The following is a 25,218-nucleotide window of genomic DNA, read 5'->3' as shown; positions in this document are numbered from 1 at the left end:
ATCACTGACCAGATGACTGAAGTGTGAACTATGCCTTAGGGGATTTTTTTTGGTAATAATTTGGCCGCTAGCTGGCTCCTGCGCCTAAAAAAGAGCTTTGACTCTGTAAATACTGATGGTCATCAAAGTCTGTATATATATATATATATATATTTTTTTTTATATATATATATATATATATATATATATATATATATATATCAAGCCACAATACACCTTTGATCTTTTTGTCAAGTAATTCAATCTACCTAACTAAATATATCTTCCCAATCCTAAACTGCTGCTTCTGTGACAGATACATCCTATAACATCAGTAGATCACCTGATGTCTCTGCTTGGAAACTAACATTGTACCTAATAAACAAGTCAAGTCCCTCCTGATTGGCCATTAGGCTGACCACAAGGCATTCCCTGTCTTGTTTTCCTCACAGGTGTACTGTATTTTTATTGTAAAATGGCGGGCTCCATTTTGCCCAATTCACCCATATCGAAGTGCAAAAACTTTGGCTTTGTTTGGAAGTAGAATTTTTGGGAATGAATTCAATTAATTTAGAATCGATTCACTCATCTCTAGTGTTGACAGACATACCTTTAAGGTTTCATGATATTAAGCTTAGTGCCCCATAATCTTTTTATGCTTTAGATTCTAGTGCTCAAGGTCGCACATTACCTAACAATATTTCCATCAATGTGAAGTATAGATCTTGTTATTTACATGCTAAACTAATCAAATGCCATCCTACGAATATAGCTAAAGTGGGGGAAAAAATTATTATATCAGCAATCACTGCATTACATAAACACACATTCGCTAATTACATTATATACAGTATCATTGAGTGTCACCTTCTTTTATCCTCTTTTCTTATACCTTCTTTTACTTCCTAATTATACTCATACATATCCTTCTTCATCCTCAAAATAAATAAATAATATAAAGAACACACTAAATAATCAAATCATCCATATACAACCTAGACTCCCTGATGGGAATAATTCTTAAAATCTCTTTAGTATTCAACAGTAGGGATGAGCGAACCCGAACTGTATAGTTCGGGTTCGTAACGAATTTTGGGGTGTCCGTGACACGAACCCGAACATTTTCGTAAAAGTCCGGGTTCGGGTTCGGTGTTCGGCGCTTTCTTGGCGCTTTTTGAAAGGCTGCAAAGCAGCCAATCAACAAGCGTCATACTACTTGCCCCAAGAGGCCATCACAGCCTTGCCTACTATTGGCATGGCTACGATTGGCCAGTGCAACATGTGACCCAGCCTCTATGTAAGCTTGGGTCACGTAGCGCTGCACATCACTCTGCTGATTCAAGCATAGGGAGAGGTTGCTGCTGCGACGTTAGGGCGAGATTAGGCAGATTAACTCCTCCAAAAGACTTCATTCTGTGATCGATCTCCAGCTGTGGATCATTGAAGTGCTAATATCGACTTGCTCACTTTTTTTAGGCTGCCCAGAGCGTTTTTATATCACTTTTTTCTGGGGTGATCGGCGGCCATGTTGTGGCTTGTGGTGCGCCAGCACAAGCTATCACCAAGTGTATTTAACCATCAATAGTGTGGTTATTTTTTGATATATCCTACATCAGCTGCAGGCTGAGCCTGTGTCACCGAAGTGCATTTAACCATCAACAGTCTGGTTATTTTTTGCCCATATACTACATCAGCTGCAGGCTGAGCCTGTGTCACCGAAGTGCATTTAACCATCAACAGTCTGGTTATTTTTTGGCCATATACTACATCTGGTGCAGGCTGAGCCTGTGTCACCCAAGTGCATTTAACCATCAATAGTGTGGTTATTTTTTGGCCATATACTACATCAGGGGCAAGTTGAGCCTGTCACCCAGCGCCTAAAAAATAGACCTGACATTTCTATTCAACCAAATCTGTACTGTTTTAGCTGGTCAAGTTATTTGTAGTGACCGTAAAAGCACAGTTTTTGTTTTGGGTTGAAAAACTATTCCCAAATTTGCCATTCTCAAAATAAGTAGTTTCTGCTATATCAGGCCTACTTGAAATCTATCCCAAAAAGGATATCTTAGATTCAAGGTGCTGATAGTGTCATTCAGAAAAACTTGCCGGGGCCTAAATATGTGACAGTGGCCTGTTCCAGTGGTGGGTGACGTGAAGCCTGATTCTCTGCTATGACATGAAGACAGATTCTGTGCTGACATAAGGCCAGATTCTCTGTTACGGGACCTCTCTCCTCTGTCTGGGTGCCGGGGCCTAAATATGTGACAGTGGCCTGTTCCAGTGGTGGGTGGCGTGAAGCCTGATTCTCTGCTATGACATGAAGACTGATTCTGTGCTGACATAAGGCCAGATTCTCTGGTACGGGACCTCTCTCCTCTGTCTGGGTGCCGGGGCCTAAATATGTGACAGTGGCCTGTTCCAGTGGTGGGTGACGTGAAGCCTGATTCTCTGCTATGACATGAAGACAGATTCTGTGCTGACATAAGGCCAGATTCTCTGTTACGGGACCTCTCTCCTCTGTCTGGGTGCCGGGGCCTAAATATGTGACAGTGGCCTGTTCCAGTGGTGGGTGACGTGAAGCCTGATTCTCTGCTATGACATGAAGACTGATTCTGTGCTGACATAAGGCCAGATTCTCTGTTACGGGACCTCTCTCCTCTGTCTGGGTGCCGGGGCCTAAATATGTGACAGTGGCCTGTTCCAGTGGTGGGTGACGTGAAGCCTGATTCTCTGCTATGACATGAAGACAGATTCTGTGCTGACATAAGGCCAGATTCTCTGTTACGGGACCTCTCTCCTCTGTCTGGGTGCCGGGGCCTAAAAATGTGACAGCGGCCTGTTCCAGTGGTGGGTGACGTGAAGCCTGATTCTCTGCTATGACATGAAGACAGATTCTGTGCTGACATAAGGCCAGATTCTCTGTTACGGGACCTCTCTCCTCTGTCTGGGTGCCGGGGTCTAAATATGTGACAGTGGCCTGTTCCAGTGGTGGGTGACGTGAAGCCTGATTCTCTGCTATGACATGAAGACTGATTCTGCGCTGACATAAGGCCAGATTCTCTGTTACGGGACCTCTCTTCTCTGTCTGGGTGCCGGGGTCTAAATATGTGACAGTGGCCTGTTCCAGTGGTGGGTGACGTGAAGCCTGATTCTCTGCTATGACATGAAGACAGATTCTGTGCTGACATAAGGCCAGATTCTCTGTTACGGGACCTCTCTCCTCTGTCTGGGTGCCGGGGCCTAAATATGTGACAGTGGCCTGTTCCAGTGGTGAGTGACGTGAAGCCTGATTCTCTGCTATGACATGAAGACTGATTCTGCGCTGACATGAAGCCAGATTCTCTGCTATGGCATGAAGAGACTGATTCTCTGCTGACATGAAGCCAGATTCTTTGCTATGGCATGAAGAGACTGATTCTCTGCTGACGTGAAGCCAGATTCTCTGCTATGGGACCTCTGTCCAATTTATATTGGTTAATTTTTATTTTTTTAATTTTTATTTTAATTCATTTCCCTATCCACATTTGTTTGCAGGGGATTTACCTACATGTTGCTGCCTTTTGCAGCCATCTAGCTCTTTCCTGGGCTGTTTTACAGCCTTTTTAGTGCCCAAAAGTTTGGGTCCCCATTGACTTCAATGGGGTTCGGGTTTGGGACGAAGTTCGGGTCGGGTTCGGATCCCGAACCTGAACATTTCCGGGAAGTTCGGCCGAACTTCTCGAACCCGAACATCCAGGTGTTCGCTCAACTCTATTCAACAGAGGTTTTCATGTATAAATTGTAGCATGCGAGCAAAATTCTTCAGTTTAAATCACTGCACTGCACATTTACACATCCAATATTCTGAGAAGACATTAGGTGCATGAGACGAAAGGTATTTCCTTTTAAATGACTATGTAGTTATACAACAAGTGCCACACCAGTCAGATATCTGCTGCTTGGAAATGACATGCCACTGTTGCCCATGGGCTGTACATCTAATATTGTAGATCAGCCCTATGTACATTAATTAAGATGAGCTGTACTTCCAGAAACAGCCCATGGATAAAACTGGCAGAATTTATTTTATAATCCCGAGAAACCTTGTAAATTTAAATGGAATGTTATCAGAAGATTACCTATTGTTTAAATAATGATTTTATGGGTTTTCCGAGACGTAAATACTGATGACCAATCCTCTGGCTAGGTCATCATTATCTAATTGGTTGAGGTTTGAGACCAAGGAATCCCGCAGATCAGCTGTTCGAGAAGGCCGCGGCGCTCACAGTGGCCAAAACAAAATATAATTTTCTCATGACACAATTCCTTTAAATTCTGTGGTATAGGTTATGATGATATAAGCAGGGTGGGGAAGTGCAGACTTAGCAGTTGGTGCTTGAAGATAAAATTCTCTCTACCACATAGAAGAAGGCACCAGTATTATAAATGTCACATGCAGTGTCGGACTGGGGTGCCTAGGGTCCACCAGTAAAATTTATTTTAGGGGCCCACCATACGGATATATTCAAATAATACCTGCTCACACAGCAGCAAGATTCTACCAGATGATTGAATATGGGGGTCCCTGCAGCAACTTTCAGAAGCTCAGTCCTGGGGAAAAGATGATACTGGCTAGTTTTCCTCTATACCTAGAAGTTATCTCAGCTCTGATTGCGTCTATGTTAATAAACTGGGGAGTTTCTTTAATAATCAAGTGTTTTTTTTATATGAACATAGGCTGGTTGAGGTGCTGTACATTGAATATATGTATGTAGTGCAGAAAGTTTACTATGTTATGTGCCACTTGTGCAGGGGGTGGGAGACTAGAGGTCCACTTTGATCAGGGGCCCACCAGGGGTTTTAGCTGTTCCCCTGTGGGCCAGACCAAGCCTGGGCACATGTTAATTTGGGGGCTTCATGTTACTACTCTGGATGCATAGACTTCAATGGACAATGAAATCCTTAGGATGAATATTGGTCTGTTAGGAGAAGGTGATGAGGGCCACAATGTACAGCAAGTTGGTGACAGCAAAGACCTTGATTGGGCACAACTGATAGTGGCTGATATTGGTCACCCAAGTAGTAATTTCAACTCTCTCTGCAACTACCACACTCTCTCCACTTTGAATGACAGGGCCAGGCAGTGACAACATCATCACCACCAAGGGGTTGTGAAGTGAATTGCAGTCAAGTATTCTGCTAACATGTCGTTATATTGTGTTGAACCAAATTCAGGGTAAGGGTGAACAATGTCTGTATGTACTGTACACCTCTCAATGCAAGCTAATTTTTTGTAATTATACAACATTTTTCTTCCTCCCTTCAGGATGATCAACATGTCCATTACCAAAGAATTCCAAATTGTGGCATTTTCTAGTGATGGTATGAGGCAGCCAGTTTTGTTTGTTTTCTTCTTTGCCGTTTACTTCATTGGTATTCTTGGAAATCTCCTTATCTTTGTGGTCATTGTAGCAGACAGACATCTGCACACCCCCATGTACGTCTTCCTATGTAACCTGTCTTCTGTAGATATCAGTTACATGAATATTACCCTTCCAAAACTAATGTACATTCTTCTATCAGGGGACAACTCAATATCTTTTATATAATGCTTTACTCTACTGTACTTCTACAATTTCATTGTTTTGACGGAGGTGGCTTTGCTGTCAGTCATGGCTTATGATCGGTACGTGGCTATTTGTAAACCTTTGCACTATCATCTCATCATGGAAAGGAAGAACATCATCCTGCTATTGTGTACAAATTGGATATCGGGATGTTTGAACTCCTTACTTTTGATTTGCCTCGCCTCAAGATTGTCCTTTTGCCGTTCCTTAAAGACTCATCACTTTTATTGTGACACAAAAGCTTTAGTAAAAATTGAATGTCCCTCCAATTCTTTCAAAGTAATACTTCACCTTGAATCTCTACTATTTGGGCCAGTTCCATTTATGATTGGCTTGTTGTCCTATATCCAGATCATTCGGGCCATAATGCAAATAAAGTCAACTAATAGTAGAAGAAAAGCTTTCTCCACCTGTACATCTCATCTGACTGTTCTCAGCATCTTCTATGGAACAGTTATTTGCACATATATGACCCCAGTCTCTGAGAATTCGGCAATTTTTGATCAAATATTCTCAGTATTATACACGGCAGTGACTCCCATGTTAAACCCGCTAATATACAGTCTTAGAAATAAAGATGTAAAAAATGCAATTTATCTTCTTCTATCGCACAAATAAATTAAATGTCTAGGCTATTTTCTCTTCTGTACCAGGACCTTAGAGGCTATTAAAGAGATTTTTCCAGGAGTAAAATATTGATTACCTGGTAGCTCATCAATATCTGATCTGCGAGGGTCTGACAGCCAGCACGGTCACCAATCACCTGTTTGAAGAGGCTCTGATGAGTGCTATGTCCTCCTCACAGCACAGCAAGCACATTGTGCAGTGGCTGTGCTTGGCATCGCAGCCCAGGCCCATTCACTTGACGCATAGGCCAGGTGACCAATGCACATGATGATCCTGGCCTAGGAAGAGGCTGCAATGCTCGTCAGAGTGCCACAGCCTATTCAAACAGCTGATCGGCAGGGGTGCCAGGAGTCAGTTCCCCACCAATCAGATATTTATAACCTATCCCAGTGATGGCTAACCTCCTGCACTCCAGCTGTGGTGAAACTACAACTCCCAGCATGCTAAATTCATTTCTGTGGAGTTCTGAGAACAGCCAAGCAATTGTGCATCTTGGGAGTTGTAGTTTTACCACAGCTGGAGTGATGGAGGTTAGCCATCACAGACTTACCCTGAGTAGAGATGAGCCAATCAAAGCTGACGAAGTGGAATTCAATCCGAATTTCATGAAAAATTTGATCTGCACTGAAGCCAAATTTCCTCTCGCTTCGTGATAACGAATCGTGTTTTTTTCCTAAAATGGCTGCTGCACGAGTGAGGACATGGAGAAAAGTACTCTGGTAAGGAGGGATCACCCAGATTGACATGCATGCATGCAGCCAATCAGCAGCCAGCCAGCCGTGTGATGTTATAGCCCTATAAATAGCGCGAGCCATCGTATATTCTGCCATTTACCAGTGTACTGAGTGCAGGAAGAGACGTCTGCAGGCGCTAGGGACAGTGTTAGAAAAATTTAATTAAATTGTGCAGAAAAAGTAATTTACCAGTGCAGGGAAAGATTATTCAAGGTGTAGGGAAAGGATAGGAAGGAATCATTCCAGTGTTTTTGTTGAACAGGGTTCAGTAGGGAAGTGTACAGCCTGGGTAATAGGAACAATCCTATTACACCTTGCTGCACTGACTGCGGATCCAAATTGCCATTATACAGCTCTGTAATTCCAGTAAACCGTTCTTATGACTTCATGGGATGGAAGAGATTCTGTCTCCTACCCTCTACCCTTTTAGCCCCATTCTAATCAATAAAACACAACAACCGTACTTGGTGTAAAGACCGTAGCGGCAATTTATTAAATAACCATAAATAAATAAAATACCATACTTTTTAACATATATTATAACCACTTTAAACGTAATACTTTTAACATATATTATAACCAAGACACCGAGGGATCCTACAAGGCAATCTGAGCATCCGGTCCACATTTTTAAATCACTTTTTTACCCTCGGCCGCACTCTCCGACCCAAGGGCCCCAAATGCACGATTTATATCCCTGCAAGGCTATTAACCCCATCAGGGTCCCCAGTTTTCCATTTACCACCAAAACCTCATAGATGCACGCCGTAAAGATAAAGCCTCATCAAAAACACTTAATGAAGTGATCGATCTACAGCTGGGTATCATTCAACTTCTGCTAGTTAATTGCTCATTGTTTTAAGGCTGCCCAGAGCGTTTTTCTGTAACTTTTTTCAGGGGTGATCGGCGGCCATTTTGTGTCTTGTGGTGTCCATTTAACCATCAATAATGTTATTTTTTTTTGCTATGTCCTACATCAGGGGCTTGGCTGTGCTTGCTATTTTATTGAGGGGTGAAATACATTTGCCAAAATAGCAGTACCCTAAATCTGGTGTTTCAGCTGTGGCTAGCCAATTGTAATACTGTCTGCTGTCTGGCAAAGGAAATATTTTTTTCTGGGGTGAAATTCAATTCCCAAAATAGCAATACCCTAAATCAGTGGTTTCTGCTGTAGCAGGCCAAGTTTAAATCTATCCATAAAAGGGTATATTACATTGAAGGTGCAAATTCAAGTGCTGATAGGGTCATCCTCAATAACTTCACACGCTACCGTGCATCTCCAAGTCTAATTCTGTCCGTAAAGGGATACCTGTCATCCAGGGCCTAAATACTAGGCCTACAATTTATATTCAGTTAAATCTGTCATTACTGCTGTGCCTGTATTAGTGTAATACGGTACCTAAATATATAGCCAGATAGTGTTAGGTGCCTGTAAAAAAAGGCCTGAATTTGAATTCAATACATTGGGCCAAATAATTATTTTCTTATTGTGGTGAACGGTAACAATGAGGAAAACATCTAGTAAGGGACGCGGACGCGGACATGGTCGTGGTGGTGTTAGTGGACCCTCTGGTGCTGGGAGAGGACGTGGCCGTTCTGCCACAGCCACACGTCCTAGTGTACCAACAACCTCAGGTCCCAGTAGACGCCAGAATTTACAGCGATATTTGGTGGGGCCCAATGCCGTTCTAAGGATGGTAAGGCCTGAGCAGGTACAGACATCAGTCAATTGGGTGGCATACAGTGGATCCAGCACGTTCACATTATCTCCCACCCAGTCTTCTGCAGAAAGCGCACAGATAGCGCCTCAAAACCAAGCCCATCAGTCTGTCACATCACCCCCAGCAGTCTCTTATGCTGTTTGAAGACTCTGCTAGCAGGGTTTCCCAAGGGCATCCACCTAGCCCTTCCCCAGCGGTGGAAGACATAGAATGCACTGACGCACAACCACTTATGTTTCCTGATGATGAGGACATGGGAATACCACCTCAGCACGTCGCTGATGATGTTGAAACAGGTGCAAACTGCTGCATATTTCTGCAGTGTGCAGACTGAACAGGAGGTCAGGGAGGAAGACTGGGTGGAAGGCGATGCAGGGGACGATGAGGTACTAGACCCCACATGGAATGAAGGTCGTGCCACTGACTTTCAGAGTTTGGAGGAAGAGGCAGTGGTGAGACCGAGCCAACAGCGTAGCAAAAGAGGGAGCAGTGGGAAAAAGCAGAACACCCGCCGCCAAGAGAGTTCGCCTGCTACTGGCCACCGCCACCTGGGACCGAGCACCCCAAAGGCAGCTTCAAGGAGTTCCCTGGCATGGCAGTTCTTCAAACAATGTGCTGACGACAAGACCCGAGTGGTTTTCACGCTGTGCCATCAGAGCCTGAAGCGAGGCATTAACGTTCTGAACCTTAGCACAACCTGCATGACCAGGCATCTGCATGCAAAGCATGAACTGCAGTGGAGTAAACACCTTAAAAACAAGGAACTCACTCAGGCTCCCCCTGCTACCTCTTCTGCTGCTGCCGCCTCGGCCTCTTCCTCTTCCTCCGCCTCTGGAGGAACGTTGGCACCTGCCGCCCAGCAAACAGAGGATGTACCACCAACACCACCACCTCTGTCACCAAGCATCTCCACCATGTCACACGGCAGCGTTCAGCTCTCCATCTCACAAACATTTGAGAGAAAGCGTAAATTCCCACCTAGCCACCCTCGATCCCTGGCCCTGAATGCCAGCATTTCTAAACTACTGGCCTATGAAATGCTGTCATTCAGGCTGGTGGACACAGACAGCTTCAAACAGCTCATGTCGCTTGCTGTCCCACAGTATGTTGTTCCCAGCCGCCACTACTTCTCCAAGAGAGCCGTGCCTTCCCTGCACAACCAAGTATCCGATAAAATCAAGTGTGCACTGCGCAACGCCATCTGTGGCAAGGTCCACCTAAACACAGATACGTGGACCAGTAAGCACGGCCAGGGACGCTATATCTCCCTAACTGCACACTGGGTAAATGTAGTGGCGGCTGGACCCCAGGCGGAGAGCTCTTTGGCGCACGTCCTTCCGCCGCCAAGGATCGCAGGGCAACATTCTTTGTCTCCTGTAGCCTCTCCTCCTACTTGGCTTCCTCCTCCTCTTCTTCCACCTGCTCATCCAGTCAGCCACAAACCTTCACCACCAACCTCAGCACAGCCCGGGGTAAACGTCAGCAGGCCATTCTAAAACTCATATGTTTGGGGGACAGGCCCCACACCGTGCAGGAGTTGTGGCGGGGTATTGAACAACAGACCGACGAGTGGTTGCTGCCGGTGAGCCTCAAGATCGGCCTGGTGGTGTGCGATAATGGGCGAAATCTCATCGCAGCTCTGGGACTAGCCGGTTTGACGCACATCCCTTGCCTGGCGCATGTGCTGAATTTGGTGGTGCAGAAGTTCATTCACAACTACCCCGACATGTCAGAGCTGCTGCATAAAGTGCGGGCCGTCTGTGCGCGCTTCCGGCGTTCACATCCTGCCGCTGCTCGCCTGTCTGCGCTACAGTGTAACTTCGGCCTTCCCGCTCACAGCCTCATATGCGACGTGCCCACCAGGTGGAACTCCACCTTGCACATGCTGGACACACTGTGCGAGCAGCAGCAGGCCATAGTGGAGTTTCAGCTGCAGCACGCACGGGTCAGTAGCACTGCGGAACAGCACCACTTCACCACCATTGACTGGACCTCCATGCGAGACCTGTGTGCCCTGTTGCGCTGTTTCGAGTACTCCACCAACATGGCCAGTGGCGATGACGCCTTTATCAGCGTTACAATACCACTTCTATGTCTCCTTGAGAAAACACTTAGGGCGATGATGGAAGAGGAGGTGGCCCAGGAGGAGGAGGAAGAGGGGTCATTTTTAGCACTTTCAGGCCAGTCTCTGAGAAGTGACTCAGAGGGAGGTTTTTTGCAACAGCAGAGGCCAGATACAAATGTGTCCAGACAGGACCCACTACTGGAGGACGAGGATGAGGAGGAGGTGGAGGAGGATGAGGATGAAGCATGTTCACAGCGGGGTGGCACCCAACGCAGCTCGGGCCCATCACTGATGCGTGGCTGGGGGGAAACGCAGGACGATGACGATTCACCTCCCACAGAGGACAGCTTGTCCTTACCTCTGGGCAGCCTGGCACACATGAGCGACTACATGCTGCAGTGCCTGCGCAACGACAGCAGAGTTGCCCACATTTTAATGTGTGGGGACTACTGGGTTGCCACCCTGCTGGATCCCCGGTACAAAGACAATGTGCCCACCTTACGTCCTGCACTGGAGCGTGATAGGAAGATGCGCTACTGAGAGCATTCCCAAATGTCACAGGGGAACAAGTGGAAGCCCAAGGCGAAGGCAGAGGAGGAGCAAGAGGTCGCCAACGCAGCTGTGTCACGGCCAGCTCCTCTGAGGGCAGGGTTAGCATGGCAGAGATGTGGAAAAGTTTTGTCAACACGCCACAGCTAACTGCACCACCACCTGATGCGGAACGTGTTAGCAGGAGGCAACATTTCACTAACATGGTGGAACAGTACCTGTGCACACCCCTCCACGTACTGACTGATGGTTCGGCCCCATTCAACTTCTGGGTCTCCAAATTGTCCACGTGGCCAGAGCTAGCCTTTTATGCCTTGGAGGTGCTGGCCTGCCTGGCGGCCAGCGTTTTGTCTGAACGTGTATTCAGCACGGCAGGGGGCGTCATTACAGACAAACGCAGCCGCCTGTCTACAGCCAATGTGGACAAGCTGACGTTCATAAAAATGAACCAGGCATGGATCCTACAGGACCTGTCCATCCCTTGTGCAGATTAGACATTTATAACTACCTCCCCATAACCATATATTATTGTACTCCAGGGCACTTCCTCATTCAATCCTCTTTTTATTTTCATTTTACCATTATATTGCGGGGCAACCCAAAGTTGAATGAACCTCTCCTCTGTCTGGGTGCCGGGGCCTAAAAATATCTGACAATGGCCTGTTCCAGTGTTGGGTGACATGAAGCATGATTCTCTGCTATGACATGAAGCCTTATTCTCTGCTATGGGACCTCTCTCCTCTGTCTAGGTGCCGGGGCCTAAAAATATCTGACAGTGGCCTGTTCCAGTGTTGGGTGACATGAAGCCTGATTCTCTGCTATGACATGAAGCCTGAATCTCTGCTATGGGACCTCTCTCCTCTGTCTGGGTGCTGGGGCCTAAAAATATCTGACAATGGCCTGTTTCAGTGGTGGGTGACACGAAGCATGATTCCCTGCTATGACATGAAGCCCGATTCTCTGCTATGGGACCTCTCTCCTCTGTCTGGGTGCTGGGGCCTAAAAATATCTGACAATGGCCTGTTCCAGTGGTGGGTGACATGAAGCATGATTCTCTGCTATGACATGAATCCTGATTCTCTGCTATGGGACCTCTCTCCTCTGTCTGGGTGCCGGGGCCTAAAAATATCTGACAATGGCCTGGTCCAGTGGTGGGTGACATGAAGCATGATTCTCTGCTATGACATGAAGCCTGATTCTCTGCTATGGGACCTCTCTCCTCTGTCTGGGTGCCGGGGCTTAAAAATATCTGACAATGGCCTGTTCCAGTGTTGGGTGACATGAAGCATGATTCTCTGCTATGACATGAAGCCTGATTCTCTGCTATGGGACCTCTCTCCTCTGTCTGGGTGTCGGGGCCTAAAAATATCTGACAGTGGCCTGTTCCAGTGTTGGGTGACATGAAGCCTGATTCTCTGCTATGACATGAATCCTGAATCTCTGCTATGGGACCTCTCTCCTCTGTCTGGGTGCCGGGGCCAAAAAAATTCGGACAATGGCCTGTTCCAGTGGTGGGTGACATGAAGCATGATTCTCTGCTATGACATGAAGCCTGATTCTCTGCTATGGGACCTCTCTCCTCTGTCTGGGTGCCGGGGCCTAAAAATATCTGACAATGGCCTGTTCCAGTGTTGGGTGACATGAAGCATGATTCTCTGCTATGACATGAAGCCTGAATCTCTGCTATGGGACCTCTCTCCTCTGTCTGGGTGCCGGGGCCTAAAAATATCTGACAATGGCCTGTTCCAGTGGTGGGTGACATGAAGCATGATTCTCTGCTATGACATGAAGTCTGATTCTCTGCTATGGGACCTCTCTCCAATTGATATTGGTTAATTTTTATTTATTTTATTTTAATTTTAATTCATTTCCCTATCCACATTTGTTTGCAGGGGATTTACCTACATTTTGCTGCCTTTTGCAGCCCTCTAGCCCTTTCCTGGGCTTTTTTACAGCCTTTTTAGTGCCGAAAAGTTTGGGTCCCCATTGACTTCAATGGGGTTCGGGACGAAGTTTGGGTCGAGTTCGGATCCCGAACCCGAACATTTCCGGGAAGTTCGGCCGAACTTCTCGAACCCGAACATCAAGGTGTTAGATCAACTCTAGTGGAGAGGCCATTGCTGTGGCTTGCACTATTCTGGGGTTAAAATGTCTGGCGGCGCTGTTTCAGGGCCTAATATGGCTGGTTATTCTGGGGGTAACATGTCTCTGGCACTCTGGGGTTAATGTGGCTGAAGGGGTTATGACTTATGAACAGACTGTGGTGGCCTCCTCTAATTACAGAACAGGCTGTCTCCCGTTGCTATGGGTAACAGCTGTACTGTACTCCTCATGACGCATGCTGCCTGCACTATAGGAGGCTGCTGCCCCATGGTTACTTGATGGGCCTTCAGGGCCTAATATGGCTGGTGCTGTTCTGCCTGGGGGTAACAAGATTGGCCCTGTTCTGGAGGTAATGTGGCTGAAGGGGTTATGAACAGACTGTGGCTTCTTCCTCTAATTACAGAACAGGCTGTCCCCCTTTGCTATGGGTAAAAGCTGTACTGTACTCCTCATGACGCACACTGCCTGCACTTTCGGAGCTGTACGCTACAGATAAGCGCGGGAAACTGAAACGTTTACACGATGACACAACACTCACCATGCTGCCGGCCGTCACTTATGGGTAACCTGTGCGAGCTGTGGAGTTACCGAACAGTTACAGTTAGCAGGGCTGGTCCCTGACAGGGCGCACACCACGGGCGAGCACCGCTGTAGCTCACATATCCATATGTGTTCATAGGGATCAGGCTCATACAGCATGTGAGGCTGGACAAGGAAAAACAAGGCGCTGCAGCAAGGCCACTTACCCTGCCAGTGACGATCCTGTGCCTCCTTCCTTACTTCAGAGCGGTGTGCCATAAGCTCCGGCAGCCCGCTCAAACTGACCAATCACTAAGCTCCTTATTGTAAGGAGCTTTGTCATTGGTTGTTTCAAGCAGCAGCAGCATCGCTGCACTGCCCTTGTTGTTCACAGCGCTCACTGCACTGATGAATGGCAGGGAAAAGTCTAAGGCGTATTGGTACGCCTTAGACTTTTTCCAGGGAGTAAAATGGTCTGAACATGTGTCTATGACGCTTGTACAGGAGTTATTGCGACCTCTGGAGAGCACTACATCCTCTTTAATCACTTCCAGGTCATTTACCCCCTTCCTGTCCAAGCCTAATTTTGTAAATCTGAGGTGTCACTTTATGTGGTAATACATTTGCAATGCTTTTACATATCCAAGTCATTCTGGAAATGTTTTTTTTTTTTTTGTGCCACATTGTATGTCATGTTAATGGTAAATTTTACTCAGTATGTTCTACCTTTATTTATTTTAAAAAATCCCAAATTTATCAAACATCCACTGTGGACAAAAGCACAGTGTAACATGGAGACTTTACTGATGTTTGGTGTGGCTAATCTGATGTTGTGATCAGGGGCGGAATGGCCATAGACCTTACAGGGAAATTTCCCGGTGGGGCAATGCTTCAGAGGGCCGCCCAAGCCCTCCCCTTTGCCGCTAACTGGGAACATATTGAGCTATCAGTGGTAATTAACGCTTTGTGAATCAGGTACTTATGTACCTGGTCAGCGACCACACATACCCTACTGAATTCAACTGCTGTGACCCGCACCTCACCTCCTAAGACCCCTACACTGTATTTTAATCAGAGACAACTGGAGAAGAAGGACAGAAAATGGCATCTATTGATGGCCACCACAGATTTGGGGGCAGAGGGACAGCTTTTGGGGATGGTATATTGCGCTATGTTATTGTTGACCCTGCCTACTTTTGTTGCCCCCCTACAAAATAGGGCTACTTTAAAGGGAACCTGTCATGTGGATATTTGATTATAATCTAACTAATTATATACAATCATTAACTACTAAAAAGTACCTTAGATGTATTCACTTACTGGTGTGACAGATGGTTACCTCATAATATACACACAAAGATGCCGCATGCTAATGAGCTGATTTGAGTCCAGCGTGATGTCATTGAGTCCAGCGTTTATTTAATTCAGAGCTATAGCCACTGTCATTCAGCAGCAGGTGGGCGGGGAGAGTCAGGAGCTCATGAATATTCATGACTCATCATTATCAGCTGGAGTTTTCAATACAAGATGTTGGCAGATTGACTGGGTCAATTAAAGAAAGTGACCCAGCATTGTGCTAAGAGAATCAGTCACTTATTTATGTTGCCCTTAGATAGGACACCATAAAACTGGTGACAGGTTCTCTTTAAAGTTTTTTTCCAGGGCCACTTTAAGTTCCCAGTCTGCCCCTGGCTGTGATCCGTATGCTGGTAAATTTTATAATTTGGTGCACAGGAGATTTGATGACAAAATGCTTCTCTCAGTCCTTTTTTAGGAAAAGACCACCATATGTGACAGTCTGAGAGCAATCATGCTCTGACTGATTGGGGGACTGATAATATGCATAGAGAATCATGTCAAGTTTCGCCCACATCTGTATTGGAAATTCTGTTAAAAATATTGGACAGAATAGCGCAGCATGTTTTGTTTTCTTGTCAGGAAAAATGCTGGGTTTTCTTATTGAAACCAGATTGCATTGCAGTCATTGAGGTCCTTTTAGAAGGAATTCATCATAAACTAAGTGCAGTGCATCAGAAGGACTTCATGTTATATCAGTGCAGTTCATCAGGAGGTGTTCATCTCATAATCAGTGCGGTCCGACAGAAGGCGTTCATTTTATAGTCAGTACGGTTCCACAGAAGTCGTACATTTTATAGTCAGTGTAGTCTGCCAAGTGGCATTCATTTTATAGTCAGTGTAGTCTGTCAAGTGGCGTTCATTTTATAGTCAGTATAGTCTGCCAAGTGGCATTCATTTTATAGTCAGTGCTGTATGTCAAGTGGCATTTATTTTACAGTATGTAGTCTGCCAGGTGGCTCTCATTTTATAGTCAGTGCAGTCCGTGAGGAAATGTTAATTTCATAGTCAGAGCGGTCTGGTGGCGTTCAATTTATAGTCAGTGTAGCCCATAAGGTGGCATTATTTTATAAAATCAGATAAATCCCAGCAGACGTACTTGTTTCGAGGTATGCTTTATTCCACAATATAATAGATATAACAAGACGCGTTTTGGCCCGTCCAGCCTTCTTCAACTAGGCTGGACGGGCCGAAACACGTCCTGTTATATCTATTATATTGTTGAATAAAGCATACCTCGAAACAAGTACGTCTGCTGGGATTTATCTGATTTTTGAGCTAAGGACGGCCCCTTCCCGTGCAAGCGTTTTTCTAAAGAGTGGTGAGCTGTCTATCTCTTGATTGCATGAATTTTATAGTCAGTGGTGTCTGCGAAGTGGCATTCTGTTCATTTTATACTCTGTGGTCTGCCAAGTGGCATTCATTTTATAGTCAGTACAATCTGTCAGGTGGTGGTTATTTTATAGTCAGTGCAGTCTGTCAGGTGATATTCATTTTATAGTAAGTGCAGTCTGCCAAGTGGCGTTCATTTTATAGTCAGAGCGGTCTGCCAAGTGGCATTCATTTTATAGTCAGTGTAGTCTGCCAAGTGGCATTTATTTTATAGTCAGTGCTATCTGCCAGTGCTATCTGGCATTCATTTTACAGTCTGTAGACTGCCAGGTGGTGCTCATTTTATAGTCAGTGCGGTCATTGAGGAAAAAATTTTCATTTTATAGTCAGAGCGGTCTGCCAGGTGGCCTAGAATTTATAGTCAGTGTAGCCCATCAGGTGACATTAATTTTATAGTCAGTGCTGTCTGCGAAGTGGAGTTCTGTTCACTTTATAGTCTGTGGTCTGCCAGGGGGCGTTCATTTTATAGTCAGTGCAGTCTGTTAGGTGATGTTCATTCTATAGTCAGTACAGTCTGTCAGGTGATGTTCATTCTATAGTCAGTGCAGTCTGTCAGGTGATGTTCATTCTAAAGTCAGTGCAGTCTGTCAGGTGGTGTTCATTCTATAGTCAGTGCAGTCTGTCAGGTGATGTTCATTTTATAGTCAGTGCAGTCTGTCAGGTGATGTTCAGTCTATAGTCAGTGCAGTCTGTCAGGTGATGTTCAGTCTATAGTCAGTGCAGTCTGTCAGGTGATGTTCATTCTATAGTCAGTGCAGTCTGTCAGGTGGTGTTCATTCTATAGTCAGTGCAGTCTGTCAGGTGATGTTCATTCTATAGTCAGTGCAGTCTGTCAGGTGATGTTCAGTCTATAGTCAGTGCAGTCTGTTAGGTGATGTTCATTCTATAGTCAGTGCAGTCTGTCAGGTGATGTTCATTCTATAGTCAGTGCAGTCTGTCAGGTGATGTTCAGTCTATAGTCAGTGCAGTCTGTCAGGTGATGTTCAGTCTATAGTCAGTGCAGTCTGTTAGGTGATGTTCATTCTATAGTCAGTGCAGTCTGTCAGGTGGTGTTCATTCTATAGTCAGTGCAGTCTGTCAGGTGGTGTTCATTATATAGTCAGTGCAGTCTGTCAGGTGGTGTTCATTCTATAGTCAGTGCAGTCTGTCAGGTGATGTTCATTCTATAGTCAGTGCAGTCTGTCCGGTGATGTTCATTCTATAGTCAGTGCAGTCTGTCCGGTGATGTTCATTCTATAGTCAGTGCAGTCTGTCCGGTGATGTTCATTCTATAGTCAGTGCAGTCTGTCAGGTGATGTTCATTCTATAGTCAGTGCAGTCTGTCAGGTGATGTTCATTCTATAGTCAGTGCAGTCTGTCCGGTGATGTTCATTCTATAGTCAGTGCAGTCTGTCAGGTGATGTTCATTTTAATTATCTGTGCTGTCTGCCAAGTGGCATACATTTTACAGTCTGTGGTCTCCCAGGTGAAACTCCAATTTTCATTTCTCCTATGCAAAATATGGGCACTTTTAATTATTTTTTGTTTAATTATAATATTTGAGGCACTGTGTGCTTTCCCCGGATTTTTGGAACTATGTAAACTAACAAATGGGTCGTCCACGATTACTGGCTGCTTTCTGCCAGAAACAGCGCCTCCTCTGCCCATCCTTTGTGTCTGCAGTTCTGCTCCATTGAAGAGAATAGGAATGAGCTGCAGTATCACACACAACCTTTGCACAGATGTGGAACCATTTTTGGAATGCAGCAGACATGGTTTTCTAACCCTTCACAACCCCTTTAACACTTGGTCTGCGCTATGTTGTTTGCCATAACCTTATAGCCCAGGATTCCTATCATTCACGTTACAATGCGTGTCACACATTATACAGGTATTTTCTAAGGTTAATCCAGTTCATGAGATTTCATTTGGTTTGTTCTTCGTGCAGAAGGTAATAAGTCCATAGAGACCTCGTAGCTATTTCAGAAAGAATAACATTTAATTCATTAAACACATTAAATTAACTGTGGTACAGTAACCATTATTACAAGACTCAGGGAGACTTATTAGACCATTGGGATTGTGGGAAATCAGAATTCAGCTGTTGTAAGACACAAATAACTACATGAATTCTCCACTTCAAATGCTAGAAAAATTAACTGTTCACTAAATCGATAAGTAAAATACAGTCACCTTAAAGGGAGTCTGTCATCAGCATTTCACTTTTTTAACCCTTCCCATAGCTCCCTAGCATGCTTACAGTTAATAAAAATGTTACCTCTGGCATCAATCCTGGACTTATAAAACCATCAAAAACGATCTTTATAACATATTCAAATGAGGGCTCGCAAGTGCCCAAGGGCGGCGTTACCCTCGTAGGTATGCTGCTAGCTCAGCCTTTTCATTGCTTCCCCCCGCCCCTTCCTACCCTCCGCCCGCCCATCCTTTCCCTCTGACCGCCTATCTACCAACATGTTATTCCGCCGAGATCCCGGGCCTGCGCACTCATTCCTTTGGCCGGCGCATGCGCACTGCGATGCCCATTCCGGTGAATTACGTTAAAAAACAGCTACTTCCTGCCTGCAGAGAACCTTTATAATGGTATAGAACACTGTGCCTTGCAGTAACATGCATAGGGAGTTTACTTTGGTAGTGTAATAATACTGTGAAGAAAAAGGGGGTCAGTCAGCACATCCCAAAGCGCAGGGGCACGTTGCTATGGCTGAGAACAAGACTGTTAAACAAAACATGCAATGCAACAGCTCTCTGCAAACCAAATAAAGTACAAAATTGCATCATAATTGCAAATGCTATACTAATAAGTTAGAGATGCTTGGCAAATCGTTTTGTACAAAATTATTTGAGCCCGTCTGCCGCACGTCAAGGCGATCTCTAGTTAGACGGGTTCCTAACACTAAATTTTACCTGTTATGTGCCATGACGGCTATCATATAATTCAGAAAGTTCAGGTTCCACATTAGTATAGCATTTGGAATTATGATGCAATTTTGTAATTTATTTGGTTTGCAGTGAGCTGTTGCATTGCATGTTTTGTTTAACAGTCTTGTTCTCAGCCATAGCAACGTGCCCCTGCGCTTTGGGATGTGCTGACTGAACCACTTTTTCTTTGCAGCTTGTGCTGGAGGTGTGGCTGCCTCCTTAGTTGTGCACTCCTGACCAGCTCGTCTACCCCATTGGCTGATTTTAATTAGTGTTAGTATATAGCTTGGCCTGCTCCCCCTCACTCACTGAAGCCATCTGGCACCAGGAGAGAGATAGTGTGTGGACTCTCATTGCAGTCCTTGGTGACCTTTTGGCGCCGGGGGTGGTGTGGAGTGGAACCGGCATGCATGCTGGTAACTGCTTTCCGTGGATATAATGGAGGCCATTTTGGCACCAAAAATGACAGAATTTCAGGCGGATCCAGCATGCATGTAGAACCTGCACTTTCTGAATTATATGATAGCCGTCATTGCACATAACAGGTAAAATTTAGTGTTAGGAACCCGTCTAACTAGAGATCGCCTTGTAATTTTGTACAAAACGATTTGCCAAGCATCTCTAGCTTATTAGTATAGCATTTGCAATTATGATGCAATTTTGTACTTTATTTGGTTTGCAGTGAGCTGTTGCATTGCATGTTTTGTGTAATAATACTGTGAGTCCGTATGACATGCAGATGACAGGCGTCACATTTAGAATCACTGCAAACTTCACTTATTTGGGCATTAACGGGGCTAAAACTGACCAAATAACTCAAGTATGAACTCAGCCTTACAGGTCAATGTTAGCGCCAAGAAGAAGCGCACTCCTTTTACATCGTCGTCAGCTGATTCCACATATACCTGTTCAATTAAACGCTTATACAAGTAGAGCCCCCCAACAGAGAGGAGAGGGTGTCAACAGTAAGTTTGTGTTGACGTCACAGATTTTTTTGCTATTCCTCTGATCCGTCAGAACAATAAACCACAAAAAACGGATCCTGTCTGTGGAGCATCCGCCTTTACTCAGTCAGCATTTGGTCAGTAATCCATCAGTATTGCTAATTCCAAAAATAACAGGAGTGGATCCAAAACAGAGATGACACATGAACTGAATATTTGCATGTCTTCTGTGTTTTGTACCCACTCCTGCTTTTGGCTACCAAATCATAAGCCAATTCTGATTAGACTATATAGGACTTACAGCTGCTACACAGAGAGGATCCGTTGTGCATCTCATTTTTCCTTCCTTCTGGCAGATCAGAAGGGTCAAATAAATGATGTCAGCCAAGCAAAAAAAGGCTAAATAGTGGCCCAGTCATGAAGTGGGGAGGGTGGGAACAGCATGAGAAGTCCACAGAGTGGAACTATGACACAGTGGTGAGGTGAAAGCAGCAAGAGGAGACCACAGAGGGGCCCAATGACAGAGTCTGTAGGTGGCGGCAACATCAGGAGGCCAGAGAGTGGCAAAACAACAGAAGGTGGAGGTGGCGGCAGCATCAGGAGGCCATAGAGTGGGACAATGACAGAGTGTGGAGGTGGTGGAAGCATCAGGAGGCCACAGAGTGGCACAATGACAGAGTGTGGAGGTGGCAGCAACAGGAGGCCATAGAGTGGCAAGGTGACATAGTGTGGAGGTGGCAGCAGCATGAGGAGAGGAGACCGCAGAGTGGCAAGGTGACATAGTTTGGAGGTGGCAGAAGCATCAGGAGGCCCCAGAATGGCAAGGTGACATAGTGTGGAGGTGGGTGGCAATACAATTACCTGCTGAAGATGGTGGGTGAAAGAAGGAGCACTTGTCATCAGATGTGTGGCATCAGGCTGGTGGCAGCATCAGAATAGTAGCTGAGACAGGTAGCCAGAAGAAACCGGTCTCTTATGTCAAAGTGTTGGTGTGGCACCATGGATGATCTAGTCTGATGCATCAGGAATTGGTGGGTGGAAATCCTGGCTGATCCAAGCCCGATTCATCTTGACAAAGGTCAGTCTCTCCACATTTAGGGTGGACAGGCGAGTTCTTCTTGGGGTAACTATGGCCCCCGTCACACTAAATACCCACTCTGATGCCACACTAATGGACGGGTAGGACAGATTTTTCAGGGCAAACTCGGCCAGTTGCGGCCACAAATCCAGTTTGGCTACCCAGTAGTCCGGCGGATCTTTAATGATGGCTGGCAGGGTGCACTCCAAGTATGTCACCACCTGCTGGTTCAGGTCCTGCTCTACGTCTAGCTGCTGGTGAGTAGTTTCTTCACAATGCGGGTGAAGAAAGCTGCTCATCAGCGACTCTAGACTCAGGCTCCTGCTGATGGAGCTGGTACTGTTCCTGTCACCCCACCCCTCCCCAGCAGCCATGGCAGTGGAACATGAGCGCAGAGGGCCCACCCCTCCCTGGTCATACCTGCGAGAGGATGGACAATGGCGCAGATAGGCAGGGGCCAACTGACTACATAGGATGTCTCTATAGTAGTTCAGTTTGTTCTTCCTCTCAGCGGGTATAAAAAAAAGCCCCCATTTTGGACCGGTAGCGAGGGTCCAACAAGATGGAGAGACAGAAGTCATCTTTCTGCTGAATGGTGAGAATTCGGCTGTCACTACCCAAGCAAGTGAGCACTAGAGATGTTGCGAACATAACATTTTCCATTCGCAAACGGCAAATGCGAATTTACGCAAATGTTCGCGAACGGGCGAACCGCCATAGACTTCAATAGACAGGCGAATTTTAAAACCCACAGGGACTCAAGGGGACTAACACCTGGACTGTGGCATGCCGGAGGGGCATCCATGGCAAAACTATCATGGAAAATTACGTAGTTGACGCAGAGTGTGGTAAGTTGAATTCGCAATGCGATTAATATAACCTGCATTTATCGCATTGCAAATTCAACTTAAAACTAAGTTCCTAATGGTTGTATTGCTAGAATTGACGAATATAACGAATATAGCACTATATTCTCAATCTTCGTTATATTCTAGTAGCAATACAACCATTAGGAACCCAGCTCTAAATTGAATTTGCAATGCGATTAATATAACCTGTATTAATCGCATTGCGATTACAACTTAGATCTGAGTTCCTAATGGTTGTATTGCTAGAATTGACGAATATAACGAATATAGCACTATATTCTCAATCTTCGTTATATTCTAGCAATACAACCATTAGGAACCCAGCTCTAAGTTGAATTCACTATGCGATTAATATAACCTGTATTAATCGCATTGCGATTACAACTTAGTCAAATTTGTGACACTGCAGCTTCAGAATGAATCTAAGATGGATGCTGTCCTTGCTTTTTGATAGGAGGTGGGAGGGTCTGGGAGGGAGGGTATGCTGATTGGCTAGAATGTGTCTGCTGACTGTGAGGTACAGGGTCAAAGTTTGCTCAATGATGATGTATAGGGGGCGGACCGAACATCGCATATGTTCGCCCGCCGCGGCGAACGCGAACAAGCTATGTTTGCCGGGAACTGTTCGCCGGCGAATAGTTCGGGACATCTCTAGTGAGCACGCAGCGGGCCATTTGTGCAAGTGACTCAGAGGGACTCCCTGCCTCCATCTCCACTGCATACTGCCACTGTCTGGGTCCTCTGCCTCATCTTCCTCATCGCCCTGTAGCTCCTCTGCCTGCTCCTTCTCTCTCCTGTGTAGAAAAAACACCCATTTAGCTACACATTGCTTGTGCTCCAATGTTCTCCTTCTCCAGTTCAGCCCCCACAGGGCTCATGTGGCTGTAAGATCTAGGCGCCATGTCTCCAGTCCCCTGACTTCCAGGTTTACCAGCATCTATTGCAGGACATGAAGCAATGGAATTACATTGTTCATCCCGTTGTCCTGGTGACTGACAAATAACGTGGCCTCCTCAAAGGGCCTGAGCAAACGGCAGGTGTCACGCATGAGCTGCCACAGGCTGACATCAAAGTTACATAGGGGAGTACTCCTGTCCGCTTGGATCATTAGGAAATCATGTATGGCCTTTCTCTGTTCGTGCAGTCGGTCCAACATATGGAGGGTGGGGGATGCCGTTCTGCCGCTGCAGCTCGAGGAGGGTGTGCTTTGCGGTGTACGAGTGGCTGAAGTGCATACAAAGTTTTTTGGCCATTTTTAGGATGTCTTGCAGATGGGTGGAAGACTTCAGGAACTGCTTAACAACCAGATTAAACACATGCTATGCAGGGTGCATGGCTCAGCTCTCCTTGACGCAACACTGACACGATGTTCTTCCCGTTATCGGCCAACATAGTTCCGATTTTAAGTTGTCGCAGAGAAAGCCAGGATTCGATTTCTTGCTGAAGGACACGGAGCAGTTCCTCCCCTGTGTGACTCCGTTCACAAAGGCAAACCAGGTGCAGAGAGGGGTCACACATGGCTTGCATACACTACATGCCTCCAACATAATTCTTGGATCTCTACATGAAAATAATGTATTTGCTGTAAATCGCGAGAGGGGCATAGTTGGAGACATTGACTTCAAAAGAGATAAAGAGCAGCGGAGTTCAGCCACCTCTATTTGCTTCCCGCTGTTTACTGCTTCTGAATTAAAATTGGGGCAACCAGTTTCAACTTCTTCTGATGTGTATGCCTATGGAGTCCTTTTGTTATGGTTTTGCACAGGGAACAAGAATGTTACACACAATTGTGATGGAACTCCTGAATTTAAGAAACTGGACTTGGACTCCAAAGCAGAGGCTCTCCTGTTATGTCTTGTGTGCTGTGGAGATCGAATGCAGATGGAGCAGATAAAAACACATGAATATTTTCAACTTACTGAAGCTGCTTGATTTAATTGTAAATATATTTTAAAAGCCAAGTTTGTGTCAGTATCTTCATTATATTTACTGCAGGACCCACGACAACGTAATTTGGTCCATACAGCAAAAGGAGGTCTACAATCACCCATCAATTTTCCCGAAAAAAACATGTTTGAAATAAAAAAAAATCACCAATGAAAGGATAATGGAATTCGGTTCATACATAACAAAGTCTACAATTACCCATCAATTTTCCCCAAAAAAGCCTGTTTCACATAAAAGATTTCACCACGTAATTCGGTCCATACGGCAAAAGGAAGTCTACAATCACCCATCAAATATCCTAAAAAAAACATGTTTGAAATAAAAAATTTCACCAATAAAAGGATAATGGAATTCGGTTCATACAGAAGAAATCCTACAATCACCCATTAATTTTCACATAAACAATTTCACCACTACGTAATTCGGTCCATACCGCAAAAAGGGCTTTACCACATACAGTACAGACCAAAAGTTTGGACACACCTTCTCATTCAAAGAGTTTTCTTTATTTTCATGACTATGAAGGCATCAAAACTATGAATTAACACATGTGGAATTATATACATAACAAACAAATGTGAAACAACTGAAAATATGTCATATTCTAGGTTCTTCAAAGTAGCCACCTTTTGCTTTGATTACTGCTTTGCACACTCTTGGCATTCTCTTGATGAGCTTCAAGAGGTAGTCACCTGACATGGTCTTCCAACAGTCTTGAAGGAGTTCCCAGAGATGCTTAGCACTTGTTGGCCTTTTTGCCTTCACTCTGCGGTCCAGCTCACCCCAAACCATCACGATTGGGTTCAAGTC

General features: G+C 45.4%; 1 pseudogene; it reads left to right on the top strand.

The window, feature by feature from the left end:
- Positions 1–5,162: 5,162 nt before the first annotated feature.
- On the top strand, positions 5,163–6,203 carry LOC120987979 (annotated as a pseudogene).
- Positions 6,204–25,218: the final 19,015 nt, after the last annotated feature.

The sequence above is a fragment of the Bufo bufo genome, chromosome 1, assembly GCF_905171765.1.
Source record: "Bufo bufo chromosome 1, aBufBuf1.1, whole genome shotgun sequence".
Taxonomy (NCBI): Eukaryota; Metazoa; Chordata; class Amphibia; order Anura; family Bufonidae; genus Bufo; species Bufo bufo.
The sequence above is the reverse complement of the archived record's forward strand: the minus strand, read 5'-3'. Positions and strand labels throughout refer to the sequence as shown.